This window comes from Amia ocellicauda, chromosome 8 (assembly GCF_036373705.1).
Source record: "Amia ocellicauda isolate fAmiCal2 chromosome 8, fAmiCal2.hap1, whole genome shotgun sequence".
Classification (NCBI taxonomy): Eukaryota; Metazoa; Chordata; class Actinopteri; order Amiiformes; family Amiidae; genus Amia; species Amia ocellicauda.
In genome coordinates, this window is record NC_089857.1 from 18460814 (window position 1) to 18485880 (window position 25067).

Genomic DNA, 25067 nt, shown 5'->3' on the forward strand with positions numbered 1-25067 from the left:
CCAAAGGGTCAAGCCATTTTATTTGTATCAACCAATCTCTCTCTATATATATTAGTGTATTGATATATTGAATAATATCTGGAATATTTCAAGATTGTGACTAATATTTACATAGGATCAGGATCTTTGTTTCTGCAGGAACTTAATGCTGGGTCAAGTCTAAAATTAATATTTATGAAAGCAATTGCACTTCTACTATTTATAGCTAATTATTGAATTTAATTCAAATGGCAGATTAGGAAGGGCTATATATACACTCACCTAAAGGATTATTAGGAACACCATACTAATACTGTGTTTGACCCCCTTTCGCCTTCAGAACTGCCTTAATTCTACATGGCATTGATTCAACAAGGTGCTGAAAGCATTCTTTAGAAATGTTGGCCCATATTGATAGGATAGCATCTTGCAGTTGATGGAGATTTGTGGGATGCACATCCAGGGCACGAAGCTCCCGTTCCACCACATCCCAAAGATGCTCTATTGGGTTGAGATCTGGTGACTGTGGGGGCCAGTTTAGTACAGTGAACTCATTGTCATGTTCAAGAAACCAATTTGAAATGATTCGACCTTTGTGACATGGTGCATTATCCTGCTGGAAGTAGCCATCAGAGGATGGGTACATGGTGGTCATAAAGGGATGGACATGGTCAGAAACAATGCTCAGGTAGGCCGTGGCATTTAAACGATGCCCAATTGGCACTAAGGGGCCTAAAGTGTGCCAAGAAAACATCCCCCACACCATTACACCACCACCACCAGCCTGCACAGTGGTAACAAGGCATGATGGATCCATGTTCTCATTCTGTTTACGCCAAATTCTGACTCTACCATCTGAATGTCTCAACAGAAATCGAGACTCATCAGACCAGGCAACATTTTTCCAGTCTTCAACTGTCCAATTTTGGTGAGCTTGTGCAAATTGTAGCCTCTTTTTCCTATTTGTAGTGGAGATGAGTGGTACCCGGTGGGGTCTTCTGCTGTTGTAGCCCATCCGCCTCAAGGTTGTACGTGTTGTGGCTTCACAAATGCTTTGCTGCATACCTCGGTTGTAACGAGTGGTTATTTCAGTCAAAGTTGCTCTTCTATCAGCTTGAATCAGTCGGCCCATTCTCCTCTGACCTCTAGCATCAACAAGGCATTTTCGCCCACAGGACTGCCGCATACTGGATGTTTTTCCCTTTTCACACCATTCTTTGTAAACCCTAGAAATGGTTGTGCGTGAAAATCCCAGTAACTGAGCAGATTGTGAAATACTCAGACCGGCCCGTCTGGCACCAACAACCATGCCACGCTCAAAATTGCTTAAATCACCTTTCTTTCCCATTGAGACATTCAGTTTGGAGTTCAGGAGATTGTCTTGACCAGGACCACACCCCTAAATGCATTGAAGCAACTGCCATGTGATTGGTTGGTTAGATAATTGCATTAATGAGAAATTGAACAGGTGTTCCTAATAATCCTTTAGGTGAGTGTATATATATATTGAAAAGTAATCACTGAAGAATGATATGCAGCATCCCGCTAATTAAGTTTTATGCAACTAATATTCATTCTAGAAATCTCGCTCAGGCCTGACCTTTTCTGAGACTGAGCCTAATTATTTTATTAAACCTAATTAAACCGTTATACTAATGAACAAAGTATTCTATTTAATTTGTAATATTTGGTTGTATTTTTTACATCCTTCATTAGGACTTATTTTCAGAATAATTGACAAGTAGTCTAATTAATATTTTGAATGACAAACTAATTATTGCAGTTTAAGACTTTAAACATTAAGTTATAACATTTATCAAAAAAAGTTAATTTAATTTATGGCGGACAGGTGGCAGACACATTTTGAAGTTCGTAAAAACACCAGATTATTGACAAACTAATTATAATATTCATAGCCTAGTAGGCAGTGAAAGATCACATATACACCGATCAGCCATAAATTATGACCACCTGCCTAATATTGTGTAGGTCCAAAACAGCCCTGACGCGTCGAGGCATGGACTCCACTAGACCTCTGAAGGTGTGCTGTGGTATCTGGCACCAAGATGTTAGCAGCAGATCCTTTAAGTCCTGTAAGTTGCGAGGTGGGGCCTCCATGGATCGGACTTGTTTGTCCAGCACATCCCACACATGCTCGATTGGATTGAGATCTGGGGAATTTGGAGGCCAAGTCAACACCTTGAACTCGTGATTCATCAGACCAGGCCACCTTCTTCCATTGCTCTGTGGTCCAGTTCTGATGTTCACGTGCCCATTGTAGGCGCTTTCGGCAGTGGACAGGGGTCAGCATGGGCACCCTGACTGGTCTGCGGCTACGCAGCCCCATACGCAACAAACTGCGATGCACTGTATGTTCTGACACCTTTCTATCAGAACCAGCATTCACTTTTTCAGCAATTTGAGCTACAGTAGCTTGTCTGTTAGATCGGACCACATGGGCCAGCCTTCGCTCCCCACGTGCATCAATGAGCCTTGGCCGTCGTCGGTTCACTGCTTTTCCTTCCTTGGACCACTTTTGATAGGTACTGACCACTGCAGACCGGGAACACCCCACAAGAGCTGCAGTTTTGGAGATGCTCTGACCCAGTCGTCTATACATCACAATTTGGCCCTTGTCAAAGTCGCTCAGATCCTTACGCTTGCCCATTTTTCCTGCTTTTAACACATCAACATTGAGGACAAAATGTTCAATTGCTGCCTAATATATCCCACCCACTGACAGGTGCCATGATAACGAGATTATCAGTGTTATTCACTTCACCTGTCAGTGGTCATAATGTTATGGCTGATCGGTGTATAAAATTATATATACAATCTTGTTTACTGCGGTCTCTGCTGGCAGGCATCATCTCTGTCCTTAACTAACTTCAGGAACAGTAGTCGTACATTTATTTTGTATTCCAGTTAGCGCAAAAGAATGTTGAAAGCCTCTTGACTCATAAAATCAGGAAAAATCGATATAAAGGTATTGAAATGCCTAAACTCCAGGAATCCGGTCAAGACATGGACATTCAGATAATCTGATTCATGGAATTGACTTGAGGTGCTTGGAGGATCTGCTCAGTTCAGTTCAATTCAAGGTCCTGGGATCAGTATTTTCCTGCATTTCAGGGTAGAGAATGAATGCTTAGAAAATGAGGGCTGCAGGTGTGTAGGAAGGACCTGGGATGTTGATGAGAGTGCATAAGCTCTGTAAAGATATACAATTAACTGGATATGAGACTCCTGAAACACCTACAGAGCAATACAATTCCACGCATAACCCTACAGCTCAATAAGGTGAACGGCATCCAACACAAGACAGCTCTGGGTGGTGAGAACAGTGAACAGGCTCATTGGCGAACCACTTCCCAAATTGAATATGTTAAAGCGGTGAATGCTGGGCTTCCCACTCAACACTGACCCTTTTTTTGGCTGGGCACCTGCCATCCCAGAGCTTTACAGTAGAGCCACAATGATTGTGTTGGGAAGTGTAAAGAAGAGGATTGACTGTATGTCTTAGGAACAATGCCTGTAGTCTATGCCTTTTCCGGATTGCTGTTGTGATTTGTGTTGACGTTAACCTGCTTACTAAACGGACAAACGTTAATTGTCCTAAAGTGTACTTTGGGAGGGATTTGACAAAGGAGAGGTCATGTGACAGTAAAATAAATAAAAGAAAAAGATCAGGGCTTTAGAAAATGGTGCTCATGTTCCTCTGATCTTCACGTGAAGAATTTCTTGAAGGGTTCACAGGCCTATTGTGTGTACAGGTGGGGCTTTTTGCTGTTGTATCTTTTTTGGCGGAGGCTTGAAAGAACTTTAATTGATCTACCTTAACACCTTGACTGGCCCTTGTCTCTCTCCCTTGGACCACCATTGTCAGATGTGCGGGCGCCACTGCCCTTTCCTTCGGTCACAATCTGTATTCTCAGGCCACGGCAGCGCTGTGTGCTATTGACTTCTCTGGCAGCTCCTTTGTGCAGTGTCTGAAGAAGAAAGAATCCATGTAAGGGAGGTTGGCTGTTGTAGATGCCAGGAGATACCATGTGACATGGCTATTTCCAGCGCCCACCACCCCCACCCCCCTTGGCAATGGCCCCAGCTGTTGTTAGGGAGAGAAAACATTCTTGGAGCAACAACATCAGACATGCGATATCTTGGGAGGCAAAGGCATATATAAATCTCACACTGGAGGAGACGCAAGCCTAGGCGCACGACCCCTGTTTGGATTTAATTAATTAGATATCAGTTTTTAAAGAACTATGTGTTATGTCCATTGTGTTGACCTATATCTGAGCAGGAAGAAATATGTGCTGGTACCCATAAGAGTAGTGAAGGAAACTACATTCTTTCTGTTTAAAAAAAAAAACTTGTACATTGTCATGAAGCTGGAGGTTAGTAAATATACCATAGATGCAAGGAATTTAGTTAATTTCAGGAGTAATATGCATGATTCACATCTAATTGCTCTACCTCAGTCATGACAAATATATTGTGCAAGTTAACAAAGGGAAAGAATACAGATAAAGAAGAAACCTAGCAGTACTTCTACACAGCCTTCCCGCAGCTAACGTGTGATAGATGTTCAAAGAAATCCAAGCTTGTCTCCCACTTCTCAGATTCACAAAAATAATACCAGTATTAAAACCAATCTGCAAATAAATTTAATAAATAATATCATAAGCACTATGCAGTCTGAGATCTAAAGTCTGGGTCCACTATGCAGCACATAGTTTTCAAAGACTCTTGAAAAGTTCCCAAGTAAAGAGATATCAGATAAAACTACAAAAACAGAGTTTAATTTAGCTCAAATGTGTCGTGTTCCCTAAATGGCAGCAGCAATAGACTTGCTACACTGCAGGGCATCACGTGGTCCACAGATGGGATGTCAGAGGTGACTTCTGACTCGAAACTCCCTGGTTGCTCTAGATTCAAAGGCTGATGACAATTTCAAGCCACACTTTATGGTAATATACACAATGAGGCCTGTTAGAGAAATGGGACCAGATTAGTTACATAAATCAATTGGTACTTCATGAAGATACTTTCAGTCAATACATTTGTAGCCTGTAACATAAAATGACCTTCCACTTGAAAGCTGTTTCTTCCTCTGCTTACTTTAGCTGAGTGGTTCCCAACCCGGTCCTTGTGGGCCCTGCTGATTTTCGTTCCAGCTGAGCTCTCAATTACGTAATTGGTCCCTTAAGTGAACTAACAGTTCAGTTGAAGGTTCAATTAAGAAATTAAGAGCACAGCATTAGCTCACAACATTTTCCCACCTGTACATTATGCAGATTCTTTCAAATATAGTTTTTAATTTCACAGTCTAATATGGGGTGTTGAGAAACATCAATTCCTAAAACCAATCCTTATTAATATCTGTTTTTAGTGTAATAGATTTGTAATAAACATACCTATATGGCTTTATTTATGTGACTAGTATGGCTTCCAAAAAGTTAGAAGTTAAATTAAACTAAATTTCATGTGTTGATAATATTAATCTTTAGGTGTTATATATGATCCTGTGCTATTTGTCATCCTAACTATTCTAGTAAAATAAAAATTAATGTGAAATTCAATGTGATTTTTTTTTTCACTACTTGTTAATGGATTTAAAATGTGTAGATTTGTGACCGAAAGTAATAGCAAACTGAGAAGTTGGGGGGAGGTGTTAAGCTTCTGAAAAATATCTCAAAGTTAATTGCCAGGAAGTGCACAGGGTAATGTAATTAGTATTAAAAAAGGCGGAAAAAAACATAAAATATCCTGCTAAATCAGCTTTAAACTTCAATTAATATTACGTACGGTAAGTAATCTTCATTTTGAAGAGGTGGCTCAGCACTGTGGTTCCTAGAATACTCAGACAAATTGTTCATGGCTTCATGACTGCATAACAGTATACATAGAGGGTGACATTATACTTGTAATCTTTTAATGACTGTTTCCATGTGGCTTTATGGGTTATTTTCTATTTAAACAACTAGTCTGTCATCTAAAGCATAACCTAACTTGACTTCTAAAAACTGTTGGTCAATATTCCATAAACAACAGGCCGATTTTGTAATATGCTAGGAGAAATGAGAGATCAGGCAATCTCAAGGTCTTACGCATTTGCTTTGCATTTCCGCCTAATTCTCTGAGGAGACTAAAGAGTCATTTCAATCTGGAAGGCGTATAGATACGAGTTGTCCAGTTCAAACCAGTGCCTGACGGACAGAGCCAGAAATGCTTATTTATAGTGTCCATACAAGCACGTGGTGTAACAAACTGACTATGTAAAACACAATGCAAGTACACCTTTACTAAACTGATAAGAAGCCATTTTCAAATCCTTTAAAGTGTTTTCTAAAACATAATAATAATAATAATAAAAAAAAGTCACCTGAATAAACATTGAGTTCACGGCATTCCTGGATACTCCTACTTTTGCTTTATGTAACATCTTGTTTTGTCAGTACTTTTCCTAGAACAAGATGAAACCTCGGCAATATATAGAGAAGGGGGCGCATGTGGTAGCTCTAGTTCGAGGTATAAAGACTGAAACTGAACAAAGCATGACAGTACAATAAGTTTACATATATATTATTAAGAAATACTGTAGATGGTGTTCTTAACTTTGGAATAAGTCCAGATGGAACCAATTTTTAAACTTGTCACCCTTTTCAATTTAAAATTCAAGTTTTAAATCTGGATTGTTTAACTAGTTCTGGTGTTTTGTTTTACATTGTTTCTCTGTCTCTGCATTGAAAAATCTAGATGCCTGCAGCTTGTTAACACATCTCTGTAGCTTAGTGGGAATGAGCAGAGATCCTTAGCCCTTTGTCTAAAAATATTTCTTATTATTTAGGAAATTTGGAAACACGCAGGCTCTCTGGGATTAATAAATCTGTCTCCCCATGAACCTGCTTTGTCTCTGAAACAAGAGGAGACTGCTTGTCACAACCTATTAAGAGGACGCTTTTCTCAGCACTGTCTAAAGGATTAAGTTTGCCGAGTCGCAGTACGGAAATGTAATGCAATAAAAAAATCAGAAACAATCTGTGAAGCTGTATCAATAGTCTTCAATTATATTGGTCCCTTAACGGTGTTGAATTCATGAGTTTTATTTATTAAACTGTATGTGCCTGTCTCATAATGATTCTCTATCGTGCTTGTTTATTTTTAGATTTTAGTGGAACCTTTTTTCTTTTCCTTATTTTCTCATGTCTTCAATTATTTATTTATTTATTTGACAAGTGCAACTTATTGTGGTCTATGTATACCATATTGTAGCTTAGGGAGGCTTTTGTTTTTTTTCCTGAGAATCACAACGAATGCATAGTTTTCACACACTGTATTTCTAATTGATGTAAAGCCCTTTTTTTAGTAGTATCAAAAAAAAAAAATGTAGAATTTTACAACCTTTATTTCTTCACTACATCATGCCTTCTGGTCCTTAAGTGACTTGCCATGATGATTATTCCTTTGTTTGTTTTGGCGGTGTGGTATACATGCATGTTGAGTTTACAATGGAATATGCACACTGGGAAAATATATAATCAAATCTAACATTGAGCAAGAAAAAACAACAAGCTTTTTACCCTACAAGTAGATCATAATAGTATTCAGAAATATTTGTTTCTTTCTTCATGAACATAAGTGTTTTCTAATGCTTTATTTATATAAGTTCTGTGTGTCCTGAACAGTGTTTACGTATGTGGTTTTGTGTGTGGGATTTAAAGATTAGGGTATAAGAATTCTGTTTTCAAACATTCTGTGTATGATATCATAAATACAGGTGTTTATTTTGAGCAGAGAGTAACACTTTCCTCAATTAGTATCTTTTTCACCTAATTATTTGATGTATAAACTATGATTTTAGAACTAGGCTCAAATAATAGGTTGACAGTATATTATCGTGTACTAATAGGTCTAATGTTGCCCAATTTGATTGTTTTGACAGGGTTCCAGACACTTCTTTTAAAATAATAATCTATGTGTTCATATATATAAATATATACTTACGTATGTGTGCATGTATAGCAGGGGTGACCAACCCTGTTCTTGGAGAGCTGTAGTCCTGCAGGTTTTCCAGGTCTCTCTAAATCACCAATCATTGGATACCTTGAACACAGAGATATTTTGCCTAAGACCCACAACTGGTTCAATTAAGCAGTTAACGATATTGATAGAACAAACACCTGTAGACCCTGTGGCTGTCCAGGACCAGGTTTAGCCACCCATGATGTATATGCATGTATATATGTGTATAATAACATATGTATATATACATGTGTGTCTATATGTATGTGTGTGTGTATAATTTAGATGTTGTTTTATTTAATCTTTTATTATTATTTTGCTATTCTATTAAATAATTTGCCTATATTTAAGTTGTGTTAGTAGTCACTGGGGAAAAATTTAACTTGTTTATGCACATGTCCAACATACCATTGTGTATCTGAACATTTGTATTGCCATTTTAAGTGTTAATCCATTTTGGGGATCAGTGTTTGCTGTAAATAGCTTAGAGTTCAGTATGAGGATGTAATTTATTTGAAAACAACACAGTTAATATTGGTGATGATCTTGCTTCTTTTTAACATTGACTCAAAGCCCATTCCTGTAAGTTACTATGTACATTGCATGCACCTCATGTTTGTGAGAACTTTCCAATGAAATGATTACTGGGGACGCACATTTTTGTATTGTAATGTCATCTACAGAAAGCATTAGTAATTTCCTTGCATGTATTTTCTGCAATTTCACAGCAGATGCATCATTTTATATATTTTTGTATATACATTTTATGTAATCCCCCCGCAGAGATGTAGACAAAATGTATGTTGCTTGCAATGCCATTTGTTTTATTTCACGCTGCCACTCACAGCACACATAGCAGAGCATAACAAAAGCATCTGATAACACTGCCTGCTCACAAGGGCATAGCAAGCCACAAAGCCACACTCTGCCTATTGACATGCTTCAATTATCCACCACATCTATATTGTTATTTTGTCTATTTTTTTCAATATCCAGAATGCACAGTGTATTGTAATGCCAGTGATCTCATTGTTTGCATGATATTTAAGATAATCCAGGTTAGATATGATCATTCTGCATCGGTAGAGGAACTCTCTTACAGTTACATTCAGCGATGCAGTATCACAAAGTAACAAGTGGCTACGAGAGCTGTTACTTTTGACACTTCATCTTCAATATGAAGATGAAGAATTAAAAGCAATACATCTTGGAGGCGCTGGAGACTCTTATCACCTTGACTTGTTGACTATTTGTAGCACTCGTCCCCATTGCAATGCTCGTTGAAGGCTCTTCACGGTGCAGGCATCACATTTTTGCATGCATGTGAGAGTGTAAAGTTTGCAAAGCAAGAAGTTAGTTTCTAACAGTTTGGACGATAGTTATAAGACACCATGTTTGACACTACAGGAATGGGAAAGAGCTATCATGCTGACTGTTGCTATTGACTGTCAGCACACAAATTTAGAATATTAAACTGCCACCAAATTACCATTACTAAACAGTAACAGCATTACCTACAGATAGGCAGTGCTTGGGTTCCTCTTTGCTGTCCCATAGATGCCTGGAAGTGAGAAAATAAAATAAAGCAAAAGAAAGAAAGCAGAGCAAAATAAAGAAAGACGCTGACACTGAATATTACCTTTGGATGTCAGAGCAGTTTAATGATGAACTCAAATGCTAGTGCTGGTACTCGCATGAAAGGACCCTAAGTAGAACAAAATCCTTTGTTAAATGCCATTGTTTAAAATAACCAGCAGACTTAATTCTTACTTTTGAATGTTTATTTAGCTCATGGAACAAATTTGCTTCCTTTAATCTGTCTCTCAGCTGTGTCTGAGTTTGCCCCAGGAACACATGTGATTGGATTAATTCCTTTCAAATCCTGGGTCAGAGCTATATGGAATAATATGAGTCAGTGGCTCAAGCTAAACCTAATCCACAGCTGGGCGAGTGGCCCGGCATTCCTGCAGAACAAGTGGCAGCTGCATGTGCAGGAGGGCATAGAGACGCACATGCACACGCCCCCCCCCATAATCAGGGGGCATCCCATAATTCTGTTACCCTGGTCATGTGCTGCCTGCATTGAATAACACCGGGAGAGAGGGCTGGATTAGGAATGGGGTGGAAAGCAAAAGTAAGGGGGAAAAGCCAACAAGACTGAGTTTAGGAGATCGGAAAAACGTTTGAATAGAGGGCTGACCTAGAAGGCACCGGCAACGTGCTAACCTATAGAAATAACAAGGCAGCAGGTGAGGATAGCTTTTATTTTGGAGGGCTAACAATCTGTTTCTTGAACATGTAATAGAAAAGATAAAATGATAAAGTGTGCATGTGGAGATCGGGGAGCACAGTTCATGGATGTTGAGTAGTATTCTGGACCTAACTTGAGAGAGCATTTGTTTGATTGTTTAATGGCAAGGAGCAACAGAAGAGAGGAGCAGAATTTAGTCCAAGGACAGCCGTGGCAGATCAGTGCTTTTTAAAGTTAGGTCACAATTACAAGCCATACAATATTTTTACATTTCTTATTCTAATTTTGTCATTTCTGACATTGAGATCTTAGATATGTTGTGCGAATGTTTTTGCTTATGACAGATTCAGGTCAGGAGAAATCATGTACATTTGGAGTTGTGAGGGCTGTCAGTTTTTTAGTTTTTTATTACTCTGTCTGAAATCCGTGTAGGTTTTGATCAATTATTTTTGCATTATAATCTTCAGTCTGAAAATATGGAGCCTGAATTAAGTCACGATTTGTGTGTTTGTATAAGCATGACTGTCATTTATGAAATATGGGCTCCATATGAGCTCTAAGCATGGTAGGTTTTATGCTTAATATACAAAGTATTCTTAGTTAAACCCATGATAGATCTGATCATTTGTAAATGACCAGTTATATAATTCACAACCTGTAAACCCTACAATGCATAGTTTACTTTGATACATTAAACACCACCATTTCTTAATTATTAATACTAATACATATGTGTAGAAAGAAACACATTTTAGCCATTAATCAGTCTAATTACTTACTGTGTAAGAACTTAAAATTGAATGAACACAAGATGTGTGGGCTACTTTTTTAAATCTGATGGCATTATGCTTTCTCAGTACAAGTGAGTCATCTACACGTGAATGTGTTAACCTTGCAGTGAACTTCATCAATCAATGTCAGAAAGCAACCTATATATTTTTAGCAGTAAACAACTGGACACCCTTTTTAACTACATATGTACACATACATATATACATACATACATGCCTGAATGCATGCATGCATATAGTGCCACTGGTTGAAGTATGTTGCAGTGCCTCTTGAACTGACTTGGCTTTGATTCCCTGAAAGGGGCTGAAGCTGTACTGTCTGGTATGGCAATTGGAGATGCCTTGCCGGCAATTAGAAAGGATGTATTTCTTGTTTATTTGTTGTTGTTGTTTTTTGTTTGTTTTTTTAATTGTGTAGTCATGTTGATATTCCAATAGGTGTTACTTTCCACTTGGACCCAAAGGTTGAAAACCAAAACCCAAGTGCGAAGCTAAAGGAAGCTCTGCTATCTTTCATATGAGATGTTAGACATATGTCATGCAATGCTGGGAATGAAGGGTCTTGTGGCACTTCAGAGATAACAGGGCTGTAAACCCCTGTCACAGGGCCTAATCCTGAACAGATCACAAAATGAAGCCTGCGCACAATCCCTCCCTCGTCCCGATTAAATATCAAATCACATATTTGGCCTCAGCAGTTCTGCTTGCCTTGCTTTGTATTTTTATTTTCATGATCTGGCTGCTGAGCTATTTTTTTTTACTAAATAAATATAAAATGCAACTAAGGGAAAAACACTGTTGTTTTCTTCACCCACTGAGAAATATGAATTTGTAAGAATGTCCACAACTTTTTACATTCAGAACAATTAGTTCCAAATGTGTTATACAGGTTGGGCTGCTTGTTCCACAGTGTGTGTGCCATTTAATTAAAATGTTATTTTTAATAATGTCAGACTAGATGGCACGTCTACTGTAATTCACAGCATGGAAAGTACAATGCAGTAGGATCTCCAAATAATGGGACAGTAGAACCTATGCATGAAATAAATATATATATACAGTTAGGTCCATAAATATTTGGACAGTGACACAATTGTCATCATTTTGGCCGGTGTAGGAATTACACCCATTTTTATATGTGGTCTCCCCAATTTTTGGACAAACGAACATAATCATGAATTCAATTGTGAGTTTCAATACTTGGTTGCAAATCCTTTGCAGTCAATGACTGCCTGAAGTCTTGAACCCATAGACATCACCAGATACTGGGTTTCTTCCCTGGTGATGCTCTGCCAGGCCTGCACTGCAGCTGTCTTTAGTTCCTGCTTGTTCTTGTTGGCGTTTTGCCTTCAGTTTTGCCTACAGGAAAAGCATGCTCAGTTGGATTCAGGTCAGGTGATTGACTTGCCCAAACTCACAATTTAATTCATGGTTATGTTAGTTTGATTATGTCAAATTACTTTTGAGCCCCTAGCCCCTAAAAATGTGTGTAATTCCTACACCATTCACCCCATTTGGATGTAACTACTCTCAAATTAAAGATGAAAGAACATCTACACTTAAAGCACATCTTGATTGTTTCCTTTCAAATCCATTGTGGTGACATACCCAACTGTATATTTGTAGGTAAGATGGGTACAAAAAGATGTAAGCCCTTTTAAATGCAAGTTATGTTTCATAACAAATAAAGTACATTAAAACAGTAATTCTGTCAATACTGACTGAGGGAAATACAAGAATTGCAACATTTCAAAATGGCTGCCATTCTTTAATCGACAGGTTAATTGGCTTACGATCACTGACCAGAGGACCAAATTACAAATCTGTTGCTATGAAAACGATAAACCTTTAGGCCTAAATGGAACCAGACCAATAATTTTTGCCATACTTCTATAGCAACCATTAAAAAGAATAAACATCTCCTATAGGCCTAGTTATTGGAATACAAAGATTATATGGCAAAAGCAGCAATTTGCCTGAAATCAAATCATAATACAGCTCATATTTTAATCTGAAATAAAATACTTTATTAATCTGGCTAAAAATTAAACCCAAAACAAAGCTGTAACACTAAGGCAACAAAAAGATTTCTTTTTTTTTAAATAAAGAACTAAATAGGGAGCAAAGTTGGGATGACGATAAACGTTATTTTAATTCTATAAATGTTTTAAGTATAGATTATATTTTTTTTATGATTATACAATACTATTGTTATTGTTGGACTATTATACACGTATTATTATTTTTTTCTGCTTCATACAGCTTAATCTGGAAAAACACAGAATGATCTACAGTACAGTGCACTGCTGTAGAAAATCTCAGAAACTTCTGACTTGCCAGAGGTAACAATGACGAGCAGAGCTATTTTGACTCTGTAGAGCCGTGTGTAGAGGGCAACCATGCTTCAAACAAAGCAAATAAAGTGCATAATCTGTTCAAAGATTATTTCACGTCAATAACTGGTGAGGTTAACTGGCAATAAAGTCAATGTTTTGTTATTCAAAATGAATGAACATGGGAAAACTGCCAGTACTGAACAAAAAATAAAACTAGCATTAATCAACATAAGACCATAAACAATACCTAAGAAAATATGGAAAAGCATTCAAAAGAAGAAAACTGACAACAGATAAGATAAAGATTAAAATAATAGTATAAATATATAGAGACGTGCTCAAATTTGTTGGTACCCTTACAGCTCATTGAAATAATGCTTCATTCCTCCTGAAAAGTGATGAAATTAAAAGCTATTGCATCATGTATACTTGCATGCCTTTGGTATGTCATAGAATAAAGCAAAGAAGCTGTGAAAAGATGAACTATTGCTCATTCTACAAAGATATTCTAAAATGGCCTGGACTAATTTGTTGGTACCCCTTAGAAAAGATAATAAATAATTGGATTATAGTGATATTCCAAACTAATTTGTTTCTTTAATTAGTATCACACATGTCTCCGATCTAATAATTAGTCATTCAGCCCTATTTCAATGGAGGAAAGTAGGTATCATTGTGTGCACGGTGCACCACACTCAACATGCCAAGAGAAAGCAAAGGAGAGCGTTGTCTGAAGAGATCAGAAAGAAAATAATAGACAAGCATGGTAAAGGTAAAGGCTACAAGACCGTCTCAAAGCAGCTTGATGTTCCTGTGACAACAGTTGCAAATATTTTTAAGAAGTTCAAGGTCCATGGAACTGTAGACGACCTCCCAAAAGGAAAATCGACCCCAGATTGAACAGAAGGATAGTGCGAATGACAGAAAAAGAACCAAGGATAACTGCCAAAGAGGTACAAGCTGCACTCCAAGGTGAAGGTACGTCAGTTTCTGATCGCACCATCTGTCGCTTTTTGAGCGAAAGTGGCCTCCATGGAAGAAGACCCATATTGCATATTGACAAGCCACAATCCTTCTGGGAGAATGTCCTTTGGACAGATGAGTCAAAACTGGAGCTTTTTGGCAAGTCACATCAGCTCTATGTTCACAGATGAAAAAATGAAGCTTTCAAAGAAAAGAACACCATACCTACAGTGAAACATGGAGGAGGCTTGGTTATGTTTTGGGGCTGCTTTGCTGCACCTGGCACAGGGTGCCTTAAATCTGTGCAGGGCATAATGAAATCTCAAGACTATCAAGACTTTCTGGAGCGAAACATACTGCCCAGTGTCAGAAAGCTCTGTCTCAGTCACAATCAATCACAGCTAAAAGCACCCAAGAATGGATAAGAACAAAACATTGGACTGTTCTGAAGTGGCCTGCTATGAGTCCTGATCTGAATCCTATCGAACATCTAAGGAAAGAGCTGAAACTTGCAGTCTGGAGAAGGCACCCATCAAACCTGAGACAGCTGGAGCAGTTTGCTCAGGAAGAGTGGACCAAACTACCTGTTAACAGGTGCAGACGTCTCATTGAGAGCTACAGAAAACGTTTGATAGCAGTGAATGCCTCTAAAGGTTGTTCAACAAAATGTTAGGCTGATTTCTATTAAATATGGACAAACAATGGTGGATGCCAATTACTTTTGTCAGTTTCAAGTTGTGCATTCTTCGTTTCATGGAGGGGTACCAACACATTTTTGCATGTCTGTGTATATATATATATATATATATATATATATATATATATATATATATATATATTCAGCTGTAAATCTATCTTCAGGACACAGCAGAAAGAATGACTCTACAAGAAGTTTACAAAACTATAATATATTGTCTTGTATATCTGTCTAAATCAATATCATATCAATTTGTGTTGTATAAATTCTGAGCGGTCTTGAATGGTCCTGTTGACATAGCATTTCTTGGCAGGTGCTGCATATTGTGTTTTACATCTAAGGGCCATAATTAAAAAGTTATATAAATCATAAAAGTTATAAACAAGAGGAGATTTAGCTCATAAATCCCAGAATTTCAAGCTATTTCCCAAAGGAGCTCACGGAGTCAGCTTGGCTAGGAGGCTCACTCCCACATTTCTTTTTGTTTAAAGGGAGCTCCTTGTCTTGGTCCTGAAGGCACTTTTTTTGCAATTCCATCTTCATTGTAGGGCTGGATGTAGTCCTTTGGGTTGTCTGTAAATTACAGGATATTGAATACTTGATTGAATCAGCTTCCCTCCAGATCCTTTGTTCAGGACTAAAGATACTCGCTTCCATTATCCTGCCTATACAACAATCCTTTGGGGCCGAGCATTACTGGAGCTACTCTTCACTAATGTTTCTAGGATAGCAATATGCATTTGTTATTTGGTATCCAAAACTGAACACTGATATCTCAATCTTGTGCATTGTATGTTTTTAAAATGATTTCCTTTTGATTTGAATTAACCTTTTATATCACTTTCCCACATTGTCTAAAGGAATACAATGAAAAAGCAACACAGACTTCCCAATCATTTCCATAGTTTGATTTATCAAGCTCAGTGCCAACTATTCTTCTGTCAGCACATACTGCCTAGCTTGTGTTGGTATGAAATGCTCTTTGCTAAATGTCTGCCCTTTCCAGAATAGTCTATTAGCCTGTTTTATGTCCTTTGATGCAGCTTATCTGTACTAATATTATTGTATTATCCACAAATTGCCCAAGTTTAATGAGTCTACTGCCTATTAAAGCTAAGATCATTGGTGTAAATCCCAAAGATCAGTGTGCCTAAAATCTATCCTTGTAGAATCCACTGACTACTTCACCACATGTTAAGGTTTCACAGTTAATCGGTACTCTGTTTCCTGTTTATTTCTTAGTTATGAGAAACAAGCTTTCTTTAGTCAAAGATATATGCACCCTAGAATAATTCTAACCTAAATCTTCTATACCTGCTTTAATTGATGCTTCTGTAAGAAATGAAATTGTATAGAAGTAACATGCTTCCTTTTTTTGAGAACAAAGATACCATCAAGCATTAGCAATGCATTGGGTGCTTTGTATATCCCTTCACTTAATTATTTGCTGTTGTCAGGTTGGAAAAAGTTGTGTATTGTGAGAGTGCCCTGGGTCACAAAGACCCCATCGCACAGTTCAGGGGTTCAAATACCTTGTGCATACATTACTCAAAGCTGACTGCAGTGACTTGTACAGACAAAGCAATGAGTAATCCAGGAGGATTCGCAAAAATCCCAAAGACTTTGAAACAGAAATAAAAAAAAAAAGGAAGCAGGGAAGTTATTATTTAGTTATAAAACTTGTTACACTCACATTCTCATCTTTTATGTGGGATTCAGAATTTTCCCATAAACATTTAGTCTAGAAGCTTCTTATTGGCACTGCAGTTCCCAAAGAGGTCCACTGAAGTTCCTGTGTGACTAAGAGGAAGGGTGTAGCTTTTACTGACGCACTGCCCAGACCCACAGATGCCGAGCTAGTAGCACGAGTCACTTCTGTACAACTGGGCACTCAACCAGGCAGCAACCACTCCCAGCACTCGGAGAGGTTTGCCTTGGCACCAGATGTGAGACACCTTTGCATTTCAATGCAGATTTGGAGGCCACCATCAGGAACCGCATGTTGTAGCAGTGTGTAAGAAGGGAAGAATGGAGTTATGGTTGTATGAATATTGTTGTCTTGATCTAAATAGGCAAAGATGATAGTGTGTCTTCCACATTTTCTTTAAATAAGAAACAAAATGAATATAACATGTATTTTTAGCTCGGAAAGGCCTAATTACATCTGAATTGAGTCTATCAGATAGCCTCACTGTCTCAGCCCGGTAATAGCTATTTATAAGACGCATAGAATGGCAGTGGGCTAGCATGTCAGCATAATGGCATTGCACAGAGATTGCGGTTCAACGCCGTTGCATTAAGTGAAGTGACACTGACATTTTGCTTAAGTGTTTTGTAGGTAGTCTACCAGGACATTAGCAAGCACATTGTAGCCTGAACTATTCAAGTCTCATAGCGACTCGGTTTAAATGGATAAAATAATACAAAAATAGAACTTGGGAGAGCTGTGGATAGGTCACACCCAGCAAAACAGATGGGAGGGTGCCATTAAACCACTGATTGTTCTTTTATTGCTCATATGTTTCAGTTCCCTGGACAGTTCGGACAGGAAAAAGAAAACAGTCATGATTATACATTGAACGCAGCACAAACGCACAAGCCTTGGTAGTAGAAAAATTATAGGAAGCTTATGACTTCAGGCCTTCCTTTGCGTCTGATCACCGTATTGTGCCGATGCAATTGTCTTGGTTTTGACCAAATGAAAATACCGGGATTTTTTTCATCCTATAAGGAGCATGAGAACCAGAAACAAATTGAGCGCTGTTATCAAACCTCATTCATTGTTCCATACAGTTCCTATAATATAGTTACTCTGTGTTGGCATAGTATATACTTGCAGTTTTTTTTTCCATTTATCTGATCATAGTGTTCTTCCAAAGGGGTTTTCCAGTTGAACAGCTTGTTTACAACTCCACAGTAGATAGCATTATGGCCATGACGATGGAACAAACCTCTCATCCACCAATAGAGATCACATTTAGAACAATGTAGTCGAGCTACATTTGCAGATGGGGATGGGGAGACTCATATGGCAGCCGGGCATGCTGTACCTGCGCTGTGATATACAGACAACTAGGGCTGTCCCGAAGGGTACATTTTAACCTGTGAAGGTTGGTGCTAATTTACATAGTTTATCGATGATGTCACATTAGCTACTAGTGTTTCAATTTGAATTTTTATTATTATTACAGGTAATCCATATAAACAAAATAAAACATCCCCTTGTAGTAGTAGATCCCGAACAGTGATCATGTTTTTATTTATTTTTTACAGGCACACAGTTTGTTGATTTTACTTGCATGAAAATTAATATATCCTGGTGTTCAGTACTGTACTGAAATTAGTAAATATTAGATGCCGAAACAAAGTAACTTAAGTAATATAATTAAGACTCCCTTCTACAGTTCAGAGTTTGTGTCAACATTATATTATTATTATTATTAATATTATTATTATTATTATTATTATTATTATTATTATTACATAATAATGGGTCAATTGTAACGAACTTGCAGAGTTGTATGGATCATCTCCAGTTTGCTGCTTTCAGTTCTATGCAATTGACCTGTTAAGACTAATAAATAACACATAATTGAAACTTACATTACGTTGGTTAAATGATCCCGGAAAATACTTGTAAATTTGCAATTGGTATATCACGGAGGAACATTAAGCTTTTTGGGGTTCTTCTGTGCATTTAGCAAGAAAATCCCAACAGCAAATGTTTGTTTTACATGTCCACACTTAGCTGTAAAGGTAGCGGATGAACAAACAATAACGCATAATAACACAGTGGTCCACAGGTATCCCTGCAAACACACAATGTCACCACAATGTAATTTAGTTGTGTGTTAGCTGGGATACTGGCAAATGGGGGATAGTTCTCTTTCAGAAGAAACTTTTTTTTTTTTTTTGTATCAGTGTAATCGTATATTTTCAAAATACATTGTCTGTATTTAATCTGGTCCAATGCCCACTGACAAGACAGTGGCAATTGAGGGGCTTTTTATTATGGTCTTGAACTTAGTTATATCCAGCAACTTTTATTTAAGTAATAGGCAGTATACAAATCAAATGTTTTAATTTAGATAGCGGGACATCTGAAGTGTGGTTTAGTTTTGTAACGCTTGAGTAGACTCAACTTATCATTGCAGGTGCAACAACTTACTGACTCATTCTTCCACTTCCCTTCACCTTTCATCCTCGCTCCCTACGCTCCTCCCCACCACACTGCCTTTACACCATTACCCCATTATTGGGTGCGGTGGCGCTACAGTATTCAAACATTCTCAATTTCAATCAACAAGAGAGAGAAAAAATCGATGTGATTGTCACGTGATGAACCTTTGAACATCTGGAGACCGAACAAGCCTTCAAACGTTGAAACCTTCAGAGACAGCCCTACAGAAAGCTACACAATCCAGTACAATCTGCCTTTACTGCTCCTCGGCACACATAAAATACGAATGAATGGAAAAGTTGAACTTAGTCATCTCAAGTTGTTCAAATCAAATGAGCCTTGAACCATTCATCCCATTCCTCCACCTTTAACCTCACATGTACTGAGGAGGAAGAGCAGACTTGAGCTCTTGAGGGTGGGACAGCTTACATTGTTAATAGTCAAGCACGACTTTCTCCCCAGATAGTGGAAACTTCCCATTGGGTGTGTCTGTCAGTTGTGGTGTACAATTAGAACTTGAACTTGAAGTTGAAGATCTCTTAATTTTGGGACTAGTCTAGTCTGGCATTGTCAGTTATTCCGGGCTTGTCAACAATTTGCCTGAATCCTTAACACTTATTATGGGATCACAATATTGTGGATATTGCAGCTCATTCGCCTATAGCCCCTCCCTGGTGGGATGACACGGTGGTGTGGAATTGGGAGGAGATCTTAGCCAGCATCTTTGAGATTTAGTCCGAGTCGGGTTTTCTAGTTGACACAGTAGCAAATTCTGTGTGACACATTAGACTGATCGTTTCCTTCAGTAGGTAACAAACAGACAAGCATTGAAACAACTGTATCTGTAATAGTAGGCACAAAATTGAAATCCCTGTACTGAAATGTGTTACTCTCTTAGACAAACATACAGTTGCTTCATTACAGGAGAGTTTAATACTTGTTAGAAGAAGACATATAACATCTTTCTATTTTCACTACAGGTTTATTCAACCTGCCACAGGTTGAACACTAAAAGATACAAGTGCAGGAAAAGAAATTGGTATTGATATGGAAAATCTATTTTATTTAACTGCTAGTAGAGTACTGTCAAATTAAAAACTTCTGGTATATGTTTCCACTGTTTTATGTAGCTTAGGGATGGAGTCTGGATTACCACATTGATGAGTAGCAAGATTTCCATTTAAACATATTCTCATTTCAGTGGCAACTGAAATTAGAAATTTTCTGCGCTTAGAGAAGAATACTGGAAGTTTCAACCTCTGACACTAATGACCCAAAACTGAAGATCCACTTGCCTTAATCATTTGATACAGTATCACTTTCAGAGCATGTGTTTAAAAAAATTGCACATTCTTATAATATATGCATGTTATTCAATAATTGTAAGCAACAAGAATTGAACCAGTTCCATAGAATGAATCATAATTTCAAGCGACTGTCTATATCCAAGTATGAAAAAAAAGAGATTATGCCTATAGAGACATAAGGCAATATGTTTTGTAGGGTTTCTGCACAACTACTGCAGTATAAGTATCATATAGTATGTATATTTAAGATTTGATGTGTTTATAGCTGGATTTGGAAGTGCTGTCAGCATTGTAGGCATTCTACCACATTGTCACAAAAATGTAATATTCTCATGAGAGTGATGTATTAAAATAGAATGGACTGCAGAATGTCCTTGAGAGGTATTTATTGAATTGTGAGTAAGGCATTTTGTGAATAAGGAAGCTACAGTTTTTTTAAAGAAAACGGACCTCAAAAGCAAGCAGTTTCCTGAATCTCGCACCCTCTGTTTTTCCCCTAAGTTTTAAATGATGTCTGATTTTGTTTATTCTCTTTTGATGTGGGTGGTGGGGTGGAGAGCTAAACATAAATGTTTTATTCTAGCTTCACAGTCAACAAAACACTTCAAGATTACCAGAATATATGTTTTTCCCCCTCTGGTGATACCTCTGTATTCATTGGCGAGGAAAATAAATCATATTTTTTAGTTACTAGACTATAATGGGAGAGAAAAGCTCATTCATTATCCTTGCTCTCTTGCAGTGTTTGCATAGTGGAGTGCACTGCTTTAGCTACCATTCAAATCATATGATTACCTTAATTTGCATTAGCAGGCTTGGATGATGTTGAAGCCAGCTGGGTAGGATCTATGCTTATACTACCAGGACTTCATTCTTGATCTGTTTGTGTGGAAGGATTGGCTCTAATACCCATCCTGCAGGGTGATCTTTAACAGTTGTCCCTTGTTTTGTACTGCCGTTTTCTCATGATGGTACTCTTCAACCATACATTTATAAAGGATGGTGAGAATCCCCCAGTTTGTCAATAAAGCGCGGTCGGCATATCATAATTTGGGAAGTGTCACGCTATGGTCTAAATTAGGGGGTCAGCTGAAAGGCGTGATTGTGAAGAACAAATAAAAATACATTGTTCCCTTGGCCCATTATGGATCAAACCATTTTAATTGCAAGAAGTTCTTTTGTGGCTTTTTATTTGTATCATTCTTTTTTTTTTTTACTAGGTTGTGGTTTTTAATAGCCTTTAAAATACACACAAAAGCCCTATAAAAACAATCAATCCAGTGTTGGAAGAGTAATATTCACAAATAGGCCCAAATTATGTGAGCTGGCTAACTGTCGTTTACACACTTGCCATAATCGGAGGGGTAATTTTAGTAAATTATATCCATCATGTGCCTGCTTGTGCAATCCGGGCTCCACACTGTGGTGCATTCGGCAAGTCCTTGTGCAGTGAGCTAGACTGTCATTACCCCCCCCCCCCCACCACTGCTGTCTGCTCCTCCTCTCTCCCTTGTGCTATTGGACTGGATACAGTGATGCCTGGTAGCGTCTTTGCCTGGCTGCCCTCCCTCATGCAGATGCATTCCTTTAAGAGGCAGTCTGGACTCCGGCTGAGCCAATAAATCTTTCTGGTGCTGTCATGAGCACGGCTCTCTCCTCTGGCCCTCCCGCGTTCGCTCCGTCTCCCATTCAGCGAGGGGCATCTCTGCTTGTTTACAGTGCAACGTGACTGCAAGAGATTTTTGGATTTCCTGCACCGAAGGGCCCCGTTGGCAAGATTTGTCTGAGGTTGCGGGCTGTGAAGGTGATGACTTAACTTTCTGTGGCTGCTCAGACACGGATAGCTCCCTCCTGCTGTGATTAGGAACCTCTCTAATACGTTTCACTGCAGGTAATTTCTGACTGAGTGAGTGTGCGTCTCTTTTAATACACAGAGGGTTTCTATCTCTCCATTTCTCTTCTCCCCCCTTATGCCTAGCATGTGCAAGCACACATCGTAGTAGGTTGCCAATGATGAAGGCGGCATGCCCTGAAGAGAAACTACTTTGTCAGTGTGTGCATATTAAAAAGATTACATTTATAGGTATTGGTAATTATATGTTGACAAATTACATTCCTGTGTACTGGTGAAATGAATATTTTACAAGGGCAGGGCTGGATTTAATTTTGCATGGTAAATTCTATATATTGTTAACCTTGTGCAACATTCCCGAGTTCAACGGCTGCTTTTGTACCAGCAGCCAGGTGCTGTAAGGCATCACTAATGAGTCAGCTGGAGCCAGTGTCTGACTCAGTGTGTCCACGCACGGTTTTGTACCAGTGAGGAATGCGTTATAGCTTCCCCTGTATTTTTTGTGACTGGATCCTCATGCTTGTTACAGGTCTTTCCCAGTGCACAAAAACACAAAAGGTCTTAAACCTTCTAATCATAAAGAACAGACAGTGTGTTCAGATTATTGGATCGCTTTGCTTTGCTTTGCTTCGGTCAGTGTTGTTTTGCTGCATATTTCATTTTAACGCAGGGACAGTGTAGTCTATGCTGGAATGTCAATGTTAAATGGTAGAAACAGAGCTGCAAAAGTGATTCCGGCTTCAGGGTGTCTGCCTTTACTAATCTGTTATTGTGGGCTAGATACTGTGCCCAGTAGTTAGTACTGTGGTATTGAGCTGTGAAAGAATCTCCATATCAAATGCATCTTTGTTGACATAAAAAGCTGAAAGGAACAGCATTATTTTCAGAGTGTTGTGCTAGACATTGTGGTGGGTGCAGGAGTGGAACTGGTTTCATACATTTTTAGAAGGTCATTCTGCCAAAGACCCAATACTCTCTCATTTTTAATATTTGTGTTATTACAGCTGGTGCTATCCCATTTGGAATACTCACAGATTTATTTGTTTATATAATGATAGTGTTCTTATAAGATGAAAAATGTAATATATTGTACGTTTGAGTTTTCTATATGCAAAAAGGTATTAATGAAACTGATTTTAAATAGAATATGTTGTATACTTCCTCCTTATGATATTAATTGGCTCTCATTTGGACCTTAATTGGATATTATCCCTATCTCTATGCCTCACTGCATTATAATGTAAAGTAACACTAGAATTTTTGAAACAGTATTAAACTAGCAGTTTGGAGAATATTTATTTATAGCCCATACATCGTTACAGTATCAGCATAGAACTCAAGCATATGAAAATGTACGAACATGGGCAAACTTTGTTGGCACAATTCTGATTCAAAATCAAATTTCACAGCTTTAATTAGCTTGTTCTCCCTGCACTGCGTCCCTTATCAGCTTGTCATTATTCTTTACTGATGCATTTTTTTAAGTGCTGAAATTATAACATATTCATAAAAAATAACACCTATATATTTGGAGATTTTACCTTGGTTCTTTATGCATCTCCAGAAACCAAATCCGTTCAACAAAATCTCTTTCAGCCTGAAATTCTTTTTAATTATTAATTTATTTTTATTTTATTTGACTAAAAATACAACCTTTATAATCACTAGTTTAAGTTGTTTAAACAGACCATTAATACTTGACTTTAAAGCACCACATGCATTGTGCAGTCAGCTCTAGGCTACCGAATAAGATCTGACTTACACAACTACTGTACTGTTTATTTGTATTATTATGTATTATTCAGTGTGATTTTTATATTTCATTGGTAAAATTATTAACGCAACTATGTGACTTGTCTTAGGGGTGAGAATTCCAAATTAATTATAGTCATACATTGTACACAAGTCAAGATATTTTATTCCCTTTTTTATTTTTCCTTCCTTCCTTATCTTATCTCAAGAGGTGAACTTCTTTAGCAAAACAACACAGAATGGAAATTGTTTGAGCAGCTGGCTGGCTATTCTGTCAGAGAAGGCAAATCTTTAATATGTGAATATCATTCATATGTGAATAAACAACAGCCTCTGAGACATGTCAACTTAGGAGAGAATGAATATTTGTTGTGTTATAAAAATATATATGCATGAACTTCTTCAGCTTTTTATGTTTTATTTTTTTTATCCATATAAACTTGCTACATTTTCATCTTATCATATACCCTCTGAATTTCTCCAAAAGAGCTGTTTTCTGTTCCACTGCAGAAGAATAAACGTGTGAATACTAGTCACTGGATAGTTTCATGATTCAGTTCAGCACACTAGAAAGCTCCAGGTATTTTCCGCAGACCCACTGCAGTTGTCATCTTTACAGTATTTTCTATTCAGAGGCATTAAAATGCTAACCTGACAGTTCTATTAGCTGGAGCTAAATTGAATTACAGAGCTGGGTATTTTATCTCTAAAGCTGCAAATGCCATCCCACTTCATTCACACACATTTCCAGAGCAATCTGAGTTGTCACTGGGCTCCTGGTACACAGTTATAAAATGTGGATTGTCACTTATTTAAAGGGGAAGAATGATGTAAAAAATGGGATAGGTTGTGGGTATTTTGCAGTGATGGCTCAAAGAATTAGGAAACCTCTAAAGAGCCAATGCTTTTGACTTCATTTCTCAAAGTAATTACT

General features: G+C 37.9%; 1 protein-coding gene across 6 annotated transcripts in view; it reads left to right on the forward strand.

The window, feature by feature from the left end:
- Positions 1 to 25067, forward strand: part of LOC136755558 (sodium-dependent phosphate transporter 2) — a 68334-nt gene that overhangs the window by 11308 nt on the left and 31959 nt on the right. The window contains exon 1 of one of the 6 annotated variants that reach the window (XM_066712251.1): positions 10145 to 10253. The exons of 4 other annotated variants lie outside the window; for them this stretch is intronic. The gene's annotated coding sequence lies outside the window, so the exon portion shown is untranslated. Of the gene's footprint in view, positions 1 to 10144; positions 10254 to 22179; positions 22421 to 25067 lie in introns of those variants that run through there. One more of the 6 variants, XM_066712250.1, reaches the window with a different exon arrangement.